This window comes from Gambusia affinis, linkage group LG20, assembly GCF_019740435.1.
Source record: "Gambusia affinis linkage group LG20, SWU_Gaff_1.0, whole genome shotgun sequence".
Lineage (NCBI taxonomy): Eukaryota > Metazoa > Chordata > Actinopteri > Cyprinodontiformes > Poeciliidae > Gambusia > Gambusia affinis.
This window is the reverse complement of record NC_057887.1, coordinates 16,479,688-16,489,694: the sequence shown is the minus strand read 5'-3', so window position 1 is coordinate 16,489,694 and position 10,007 is coordinate 16,479,688.

Below are 10,007 nucleotides of genomic sequence, written 5' to 3'. Positions count from 1 at the left end.
TCTTTCCAGATACTGGCAAATGATGCTTGAAGTCTGATTAATGATCATAGGTGAATTAGCTTGTCCAACAGCCCTGAGACCTGAGACCTGTATATTGTTAGTAACAGGCACATATTTCTGTAAGAATTTGCTTGGTCCATTATACGGTGCCTTGTAAAAGTATTCATACCAGTTTTTTTTTTAATTTTGTCTTGCTAGAACTATCAACTTTAATATCTTTTATGGGTTTTTATGTTGTAGATCCACACCAACCAGTCCATAATTGCAAAACGGGCAGAACATGACAAAACGTGATCTAAGCTTGATCTAAAAAACAAACAAAAGAAAATCAAAGAAAAACAGATTTAAACAGTAAAGGACTGTGAACAAACTCAAATGCCAAAGCAAATCTTTAGACAGAAAGGTTTCTAGTGACAGGCCTAAACCACTGAGTTATTGAAGATAATTAAGGTTTAACTTCAATATAACTTTACATATCTTAGACACAATTTTTTCTCACATTACAAAGATTCTTTGGATCAGTAAACCAATAATGTTAAATGTCTGATCTTGTAATAGAGATGGGCCAAGGAAATACATTCCTGTCATGTAAAGCACTATGTGGCACTTCAGTCTTTGTGGTTCCATGATTCTATAAACTCACATCAGCCTCATTCATGTTACAGAAATTATTTGCAATAATATATTTTAGTGACTTTAATTATGCTTTTAGGAGTTATGCTTCTAGGAATTAGATTACAAATAAAATTACACCAATTATTACTTACAACTAGTTAAGTAGTATAAGTAGAATCAATAAATATTTCCTTTATTGATTATACTTATAGTCCTTGTCTGGCTTAAAGCCGAACCTCCACCACAGTCTAAAGGGAAATGCACACTGTAGTTTCATATGCATGTCAAATATTACTATTATTTTCATATGAAACAACCCACGTTGGCAGCATCTGGTCAAAGACTCCAAGGCACAGCACCCAGCTGTTCTTTCCAAGCATGTTGTAAATTCATTGTATTTTCTACTCAGGAGCCCTCACGCTTCTGAATAGAACATAAACCAAAACTGCCACTCTTCTTCTGAGGTTGTATTATTGCAATGTTTCTGTTGGGAAAACAGTAGTAAATCTACAAAGAAACATACATTTTGAAGAAAATCCAGAGACATGTGGTATGGTAAATGCACTGTTTTGCTGGATTTCAGAGTGGCTTGTTCTATGTGTGTTAAAGGCATCTTTTGATGCACGGTGAATGATGCTACCAATGTCTGCCTTTTGCAGACTGTCTTACAGGTTTGCCCAGTAGTTATCCATCTTCCATCCAACTGCAAACAACTCTGCAAAGTTTCCCTGACCATGCAGGATAAGACACACCACAGCATGATGCTTTCCACCACCTCATATCACAATGGAGTCACTTTCTAATCAGGGTGGTTGTAGTGTTAGTTTTATTTAAAGTTGTCAGACTTTATAATTCATGTTGGAAGTCTCATATAAAATCCAACTAGGAAAGCCCAGAGGAATGTTCAAATTGAGGGAAACACATCTGTAGACTGTATCGTGATGTAGAGTTGGTAAAACACAGAAAAAAAAATCTGTTTAAGCAGAGTTCCTTCTTTAAGCACAAGGCATTGGCTTTAGAAACTGTTCAGTGTGATGTTTTTGTCCTTATCCTGCCATCTTTTATCATCTCCTTTGAGAAACTCCCACTGATGGAGCATTTTTCATGATCTCTCCTACACCTAAAAACAGCAGTGTTTCAATTCTTAGACCACAATACCCAGATCCCTTCTTACTATTTCTTATTAAAGATTACAGATGTGAAAGCCACAACTGAAACTGCCAAAAATCAAAAATTGGTCAAGATGAGCTGGCAGCAGAGTGATAATTGCTGCTGTTTGCTTCCTTGATTCTGTCAAAACACTTGAATTGCATGATCTTGTTTGAGTGTAAATAGAAGAACAAATAAGAACAAAATTTAGCAGACACATTTTTTTCAACAAAATGCAACAAAAAAAGGTTCAAATGAAGGTCAGGAAAGCAGATGTTTCAGTTCATGCTGCTATGTGTAAACACTCCAACAGGTGGCATGAGACTCTTGCTCTGTTCAGCTGGAGGAGTTGATCTGTTCTCTATTTTTCCAGAGAGCATGACCGAAACTTAATTTTCATATTTAGGGGTTAATTGTGTACAATGAACACCTGATTTTCTGTTCAATAATTCAATTCAATTCACACTTTTAAAACAAAAGTGGACCTTTGTAGCAATTTAGGAAAATATTTTCCATTCCTCTTCACTTTAGTCTTCTTTGTGAATATACGTCAAGACAAATATTAAATTCACCCGCCCCTAGAGAACGTCAACAATTTTCCCCCCCCTATTTATTTCAATACCCTTTGTGCACAGGCCTTTCATTTCCTAAAGTACGCTGTTAAAAGGGTTGCTCCACCCTGCCCTGACCAATTTCCTCTCAGCCTCACAGATCACAGGCCTTTTCCACCCGGTGCTCCCTTTGCTCCCACAAAGGCCGTCGTAATCCTGCTGCTTGTCTACAATTAATCTTCCCAGTTGCCACATTATTAACACAACCACCCACGGCCAGCGGATGCAAATGTAAAGCCAGGAATGGGCTTCTCGGTGTGTACTCCTCCCTTCCCTCCATCTCATCTTTGCCCCATAGAGGAGAGGCAAATGTGTCAATCACTCAGGGGGTTAAACTGCTGCCCATTATCAGCATCAAGGGCGTTTCAGCCCCCTTCACCCCCTTCAACCGATCAAGCAACATGACCCTTCTCCACCTTTCTCTTCATACCATCCACTGTCAGTCAGTCTTAGTCATAGTCTTTTTGTAGTCAAATGCAGCTTTAACCTAAAAAATATCTTTTATGTCAGAAAATACAGACAAAAAATCCAATTTCAATTGGATTATTGAGTATGGTGCAGGATCCATTATGCTGTGGAGTTGTTTCTCCATAATTACAGAGCATGGCATCATACACTGTTTGAATACCACAACTTCTTGCATCAAAATCTGGTGGGTTGGATAAGCGAGCATATAAGCAGACCCTGTGCATCCATCTATGAATGTGGGAACAGCGTCAAAGAAATGTGAAAGCCTTTGAGCAGTTTGTATGACTAGAAAAACTCTAAGCTTACCCTTTTATTTTCACAATACCTTCTGAAAATGTGTTACTAAATATGGACTCTATAATGCCTACAACTATTTCCTGAATAATGACCACAGTTCTTAATCTGTTCAGCAAAACTGCTGAAGATTAACTGAGCTATGCAAAATTTAAAACCGCATTTTTACAAGTTCTAGGTAAAACAATGAAGTTAAAAACGTAATTTGAATTTGTCTATATACTTACTGAGCCACACAGTGATTGTCTTTTTTTTCCCAATATTTTCAATTCACCTAAACAGATTTGCTTAAATAATCTCAATCAGAGCAACACAGCAATCACTCGGATACATACTGACATATCACCAGCATTTTAAAACTTTAAAACCATTTTTTTGGGCATTAGAACTTCAAAAAACAATAATGTTTATCAAAGTGCTTAAACTCAGGATATTCATTTACCAAAGATTCTTAAATGATGAGTAATGACCTGCTGTGAATGTTGCTTCTATATTTCGATGCCATATAAATCCAACTGCCTTGGCACTCATGTGTTGTCATGTAAATGTTTAGAGGACATAAAACAGCCCTTTGCATTGTTTGTCATGTTGCACTAAACACTTGTGACTGACACGGTTTTCTAACAGGGTGAGCTCTACCAGTCGACCATTAGCCGTCAGACCACACTGTGCAAATCGCAGCCGTGATCAAAGCTGCGACTGTGTGAATAGCTTGGCACCACTTTAAAAGGAATATGAAATAATGTCCCAATCCAGCAGTTCAGGAAAAACCAGAGAAGAAAAAGGGGAACGCATATGAGAAAAGCTGGTCACTCTATTGCCTTCAGTGTCACTTAACATGAAAGTAATGCTAGTTCTATGGAGATCCAAGCTGTTCCCCAGTGCTTGAAATGCTATTGTGTGTCAGACAAAAGGCATGGTTTCATAGCACCCCCGTGTTTGCATGCATGACCAACACTTTCAAATAAGGCCTTCAGATCTAAATCTCAGATTGCACTCAACACAGAAGACAGCGGGTAGCTCTGTTAGTGGTGAGAAATTACCAAGGATGTTCAAAACTGGAAGCTTTCACATCTCTTAACAGGAGTTTTGATTATACGCTCTTTGTCAAAAAACCATGGTGAAGACGGTGCTGCAGCACTAAAGCAAGTTTGTTGAAGCACAGTGATATGAATTGGTCTTTTGTTGCATGGTCTTTGGAGATAAAGCTTTAAGGCATCTCACATTTAAGTGATAGAAAGACAAACATTTTTCACAGTAGGAGGTTAATGGTATAAAACAAAGATATTATAACGCAAAATGTACAAAAATATAGACAGAAATTTTCTTTCTTTACAATGCTTTATAAAAGTGTCCATACAATTTAAAAGCTGCAAATCTCAGAATGGAGCACAAGAATTATGCAAGGTTTTCCAGTGTTATTTTGTGTTTTTATATATATATTTATTATTGTGCATTATTATCAACCTGCTGCCAATGAGACTACAAATAGAAATTAGCTACCTATAGCTATAATTTACATTTTACATTTAAAATGTTCATTAATACTTATTGTCCAATTTTTGAAAATAACTTGAACTTAAATATGTTATAAATAAAATTTGGTTTAGACAACAGGAAAGAAAAATCAGCACCACAAAGAACAAGGACATGGGTTAAAAGAATAATATCCCAAGGTTTGAACTAGAGATGCACCAATCCGATATTAATATCTGTATTGGTCCCAATACTGAAAAAAATTCTAGATCGGTTATCACTGACAATCTGCCTGATTTATAAAGGCAGATCTATTCATTTCCTACTTTGAATGCATCACAGATCTATTTTCAATTTAATATACAAAAATGGAAAGAGTATAGCACAACTGCAAGCCGCACCAACACATGGTCATCCACATAAACTGTCTGAAGGGGCATGGTTACTCTGGAGGTTCTGCAGGAATCCACAGCTCCAACGGATAATCTCTTGGCAGACCAATCTCTTGGCAGGCCAGTTGTTAGCTAGTAAAATAATTTGGCCTCTATAGAAGAGTCTGAAAAAGAAATCCATTGTTTTGAACACAGAAAACATGGGGAAGGTGCTCCAGTAAAACACAATCAATATCCAAACATAAATCCAACTGATAATCAGTGACAAGAATGGAAAATAAATGTTCACAGAAGGATGTGTTGCTTACAAAATTATCTATTCAACATTTTCTTTCTAAATCAAGCATAATCCTAATATGACATATGTTTGCTTAAAGAACTAAAGTGGGATAAAATAAAGTGCAACTTTCTTCTTCTGAATTGTCAGTGTTGCCCTCAAACCTAAACTGTTACTTCAGCCTGACTTTAAAACCTTTCTTTAGCATGCTTTCTTGATGTTAAAAGGGAAAGATATATATTTCCCTCACTTTTCATGCTAAGAGAGAGCCCTAGCCAGCCTAAGCTCTCTGTCAGTGCTCAAAGTTATTATCAGAGGGAATAAAGAAACCATTTTTCTGCAGCGGGAGAGAAATTCTCACAGTGATATATCACCGCCTTGGATTCGGGGGAAGATAGACTGTCAGTAAAATATGTGATGATGCGTTAAACTTTAAGGACCTCCTGGGAGACGCCGAAGACAAAGTGAATAACAAATGTATGTGTTATTATTTGCAGCTATGATGACCTCAACTGAAAACTATACCTCTGAGGTAGAGCAAATAAGAAGGTCGGGTATGATTTACAAATGTTTTGTTAAATCATTGGCTGTACTAAATAATACGTCAGCAGCTCTCGGTGTAGCACACATGTATTAAACTTGATAAATATAGCAATGCAATGACTGAATATCTATCTGTCATATGCTAGAATCATTAAGATTTTTCCCTGTAGCAGCCTTTAGATTTGCTAGAGCTGCCTGCAGAACATAAAAAAGAAGAATACAATTTTAATTTAAATAAGGAAAAGGACAAACTGTTTTCAAAATTATATAGATTGATGCAATCTCCATGGGTCAACGGGCGAGAAGTGGGGTACACCCTGGACAGGTCGCCAGTCCATTGGAGGGGACATATTAACTTATAGTATGGGAAAAATGTCTTGTTCCACTGGCAGATTATTTCACTTATACGAGTACTTTTTAATCAATATTATGGAATCATTGACTTAAACACAAGCTCCTATTTCTTTCTAAAATTTGTCTTGTAAGTTAGTTTTGTCTTAGCTCTAGTGTGCAAATATCTTTGCACAAGAAACTAGACCAAAAATACTTGTGTACATTGTGTTTTTGCAGTACAACAAGTGTTACACTGCCATGGGCACCACTTGTTTCTAAGTGAGTGTGGAAGCAACTTTGCTGTGAAAGTATTATCTAAATAATGATTTACAATAAAATTGTAAAATGAAAAGCAATGCTAAGATGCCATCTTTGCTTCAAATGTCTAACAGTGAGTGATTATTTTGCCTCCTATAAATCCCCATGACTGTGTATAAGATGAACGTTGGTCGTTGTCTGATCAATTTGGTCCATTTCCAGCTGTGTTGAGCAACCATTCAGCCATTTCCTGACTTACTTTAAAGCCATATTCTCTTGTCTTTCTCATTTTGAGCAATGACTAAGAAAAATTGGTTTGTGATCCTCTTCAACAAAAAGGACTAAGTAACTAGTAACCAGTGATTTTGTCAAAGAAAAGTGTAGCGATTACTTTTATTCAGCTGAAGTACTGAATAAAAGTACTTCAGCTGAAAGCTGGACGTTTTTCAAATTACCCTGTTGCAATAAGAGATAATTTTTTGAGCTCCAGTTTCAATAAAAATGTTGAAATTAATCAGTGATGAAATATGCAGCACTGCCCTCCTCTGTTCCAGCTGGATTTATAAACAAGCACTTATTCCTAAGCACATTAGCCATAACTGATTAAAGATAAAATAATTTGTTGTTGGATTATATATGGCAGTAAACATTTCATAACAGCACTTAAAATAAGCATATTAATGATATCTGCAGTAAACTATTAAACTGCTTGTCAGGGAGGCAGAGAACCCCTCAGTGACTCATGTTTAGCTTGGCGCCAAACACCAGAACAGAGGGTTAATTCTTCTAGGGTGCCTACTGCCAAAAACTCCTGGTGCTGTGCCACATTCGGACACTTCCTCCAAAGACATGTGGCAGAGGATGCAGCGGGTGGGGCTGTCTGACATACAAAGAACAAATCCTTCTCCAGCTGCTGGATTCCCATGTGAAAGTGCCGAGAACACGTGGAGGGGTTAGTCAGAGCTTGCCATGGATGAGCTGTGTGTAGGTTGGCCCAGTGGGCGTCAAGTGCTACTTTACTCACAGCAGGATCCGTAGCACCATTGTCTTAGTGACTCTGTAAATACACATGTCATCAGCTGGAGCCACTGTCCTACAATAGTCAAATTTTCAGTGGAAACCTGGTTGATTGGTTTGTTGGTCTAAAAATGTTAGTGGTACCAAATAATTTACCTTTGTTGCTATGCCAAATTTCAAAGATTATATTATTAAAGAAACAAAATAAAGGCACTTGTCAATTACAGGAATCTGTTCTACTAACCACAGTAAGTTTCTAAGGCCTTTATTAATTATCCAAGCAGGCCTCCACAACATTTAACACAGTAAAAGCAAATTGCCATGTCAGATATTCACCACTGAAAAAGACCTTCTTAGGTAAAGATGTAGGGATGGAGGGTTATAAATACAGAGTGCTAAACTCTGTCAAAATGTTACATTGATTGATTTTTGTTTTATGTTCTAAACCAATGAAAGTAATTTCAGTTTAAAATACTTTAAAGCTAAAACCTTTGATAACTTTTACAAACAGGCATTGAAAAATCTGTATTTGTTTCCACCCATTGGTGGCCGAGGGACTAAATCCTTAAAGTAATTTTGCAAGGTTTTAAGCAATTTATGTTCAGCAGCAGAAGAAAAAACAATCACAACCTTCATGGATTCTTAACAATATTTTATGAAACAAGTGCTGCTGCTTTTAGGTGATAACACAGTTTTTCAGTGCAAACTCTGTGACATGAGCTATGGCTTTGGTTGTCTCTCCTCTTTTCTCACCTCAAAAGAAAAACAACACCAACGTTCCAAGTCACCAAAGTCCTTTCTGTGGGATTTGTGGTGCCACAAAACAGGCTATAAAATGTACCTGCTATGACAGAAACTTTTGCTGCTGAAAATCAAGGCTTGTAATTCCACAACTTGAGCCTCTACCTACAATGCTGCAGTGGGAAGAGGTCCGCTCATCTTCCGCCAACATTAGGACCCTCACTGGACCCTGACATGGACCCAATATGGCCGCAGAAAACAACCCCACCCAGGATGGCAAAAAGTAAGTTCCAGGAAAATAAATTTCAGGCATCTTAAACAAGAAAGCAAATTGGGAATGCCGCAGTACATCTTATCAAATTATTATCAAACGTCCTGTAACACACATTTGACATATCAACAGAAAACAAAACCAGTAAAAATTAGTCAATAAAATTAAACTTTTACATAGTTTGGATTTTTGGTCATGTTGGATGTTATTTCTGGAAATCCTACTACTAATAACTGTGATTACAATATTAAGAATGCCAGTAGCTCTGCTTCTGAGGTCAGCATATACAACAGACTTCAGTTGCCCTTAAGGGCGCCGGACATCACTTTTCAAAAATCAAATTAAGCTGCTTTGTCAGACCTCCCCCGATGATCTGCCATAATGTTTGTTTCACATCACCTGAGAAATTGTTGGCAACACAATTTAATTACAACCTACAAAAAGTGTAGAAGTGTAAACATCACTCTCTTTCATCCCTTTATGTAAGTGGACATGAAGACAATGTGTTAGGTGGAAACAAATGTGTCCTGACAGCCACATCAAAGGCTGCAGTGAGGGGCTTACTGCTACTTAAGGCTAGGAATGCTGTTGCTAAGCATCGGCTCAGAACCTATCAGCCCTTTAAGGAGTATACCAGTTTTGGGGGCAGGGGAGGATGAGGGTTAAACATTTATGTATAAACCCTATGACCAAACTTAGCATTGTTGGCACAAGTATTTTGGGGCACCAAAGCAAAGTTAATAAATTCCTCCATAACTGGTTGTATCAAGGAAAATGAAACAAGGCATCTGGAAATTGTAACATTGGATGAGCACTAATTGTGGAGGTGCAAAACTCTCATCTTGATTTTTTTTTTGTTTGTTTGTTTGTTTTGCTGACTTCTTTAGATTCTTCCTTGATATCAAACAAAGAAGAAACACATTTAAAGTTTTGTCTTAAAACTCGTTCACAGAATTACATCCAACTGATTTTTATAATGCTGTTAATGTCAGTCAGAAAAAAAGGATGTCTTTTTATGCAATGTATGCAAATATTGTAAATAGTATAAGCCACAAATTGTCTTCAAAAATGCAAAATGCATAGAAGAAATGTAAAAAAGACATATTGGTACATAAATGTAAGAGAACTGTGTATCACAGCTGATACACAGTCCTTTTAAAATGGACTGATGTTCTATTTTGTCAACAGCATCCAAAAAACCTTTAGTAGTTAAACAGAATAATTTTCAGACAATAATTTATTCAAACAGTCTCTCTAAATATGTGATCTAGATGAAACTAGGGTCAAATTTTGTTCAGAAGTTTTCAGTTTTATCATATTTATGAAAAGAGATAAGCTATCTGTTGTGTGATTTCCTCTTGCAGTTTTATAGTGTTCATGCTTGCTGATGAATAGACACATGCACCACTACATAAAAGCTATGAGTCAGTGCTAGTTGCCACCTTCCTGTGAATAAATTCAGCTCCCTCCACTTGCCCGGATGAGGTGCTAAATCACTGGCAGCGTTTGGAAACAGCAGGGTGTCATTGGACGGCCAGGGCAGGCAGGCTCTTATAATTCTG